This window comes from Sebastes umbrosus, chromosome 1 (genome assembly GCF_015220745.1).
Source record: "Sebastes umbrosus isolate fSebUmb1 chromosome 1, fSebUmb1.pri, whole genome shotgun sequence".
NCBI classification, from domain to species: Eukaryota; Metazoa; Chordata; class Actinopteri; order Perciformes; family Sebastidae; genus Sebastes; species Sebastes umbrosus.
In genome coordinates, this window is record NC_051269.1 from 43,766,211 (window position 1) to 43,767,735 (window position 1,525).

Genomic DNA, 1,525 nt, shown 5'->3' on the forward strand with positions numbered 1-1,525 from the left:
ACATATACAGGCATATTAAGAACATATTTATTAAGAATATATACAGTACATACAGTATAAGATATATTTTTGTGTAAGAATGTGTCGAATTAATTATAGATTTAAAAGTCTGATGGCCTGGGGGAAAAGCTGTTCCTCAGTCTGCTGGTGAGAGTCCTGGGGGTCCTGTATCTTCTACCAGAGGGCAGGAGGGACAACAGGCTGTTGTGGGGGGGTGTTGTGTCCTTAATGACCCTCAGGGACTTCCTGAGGCACCGCTGGGTGTAAAGCTCCTGCAGGCTGGGCAGCTCGCACCCGGTGATGTGTTGGGCCGAGCGCACCACCCTTTCCAGCGCCTTACGGTCCACGTTGGTGCAGCTGCCGAACCAGGTGGTGAAGCAGCCTGTCAGGAGGCTCTCTATGGTGCCCCGGTAGAAGTCCCTGAGGATTTGCGGTTTCAGTCTGAAAGTCTTGAGTCGCCTCAGAGCGTCCAGTCTCTGCTGGGTCTTCCTGACTACAGCGGTGGTGTGGGTGGCCCATGTCAAGTCCTTATGGATGTTGATACCCAGGTATTTAAAGGTGTCCACCCTCTCCACCGCTGTGCCGTTGATGGTGACTGGGGGGTGAGTGCAACCCCCCCTCCTGTAATCCACGATGACCTCCTTGGTCTTTGAGATGTTCAGGGAGAGGTGGTTGTTCTGACACCACTGTTCCAGGGTGGTCACCTCCTCCCTGTAAGCCATCTCGTCGCCATGGGAGATCAACTCCACAACTGCTGTGTCGTCCGCAAACTTCACGATGGTGTTTGAAGCTCTTGTTGCCACACAGTCGTGGGTGTAGAGGGAGTACAGGAGGGGGCTGAGAACACAGCCCTGTGGTGCTCCTGTGCTTAGAGTCAGTGAAGTCGAGGTGAGGTTGTTGATTCTCACCACCTGGGGGCGTCCCGTCAGAAAGTCCAGGATCCAGTTACACAGTGGTGTGTTCAGGCCCAGATCCTTGAGCTTACTGACGAGCCTGGAGGGCACTATGGTGTTGAACGCTGAGCTGTAATCCACGAACAGCATCCTCACATAGGTGTCCCTTCCTTCCAGGTGGGAGAGGGCGGTGTGTAGTACATGGGCGATGGCGTCCTCTGTGCCTCTGTTTGGGCGGTATGCAAATTGTAGGGGGTCGAGTGTGGGGGGAAGCATGGGGCAGATGAGGGATTTAACCAGCTTCTCAAAACACTTGCTGATTATGGGGGTGAGGGCTATGGGGCGCCAGTCGTTTAAGCTGGTTACTTTTTGTTGTTTGGGGATGGGGATGATGGTGGAGGATTTGAAGCAGGTGGGGACAGTCCGGAGAGAGAGCGACAGGTTGAAAATTGTTGTGAAAACCCCTGCCAACTGGTGTGCGCAGGACTTCAGGACGCGTCCAGGAATGCTGTCTGGGCCGGTCGCTTTGCGTGGGTTGATACGCAGGAGGGTCCGGCGAACATCAGCCTCTGTGATGGAGAGGGGACGGTCCTGTTCTGCAACAGTCATGGGGGAGGGGTGTGGAGGTGGTG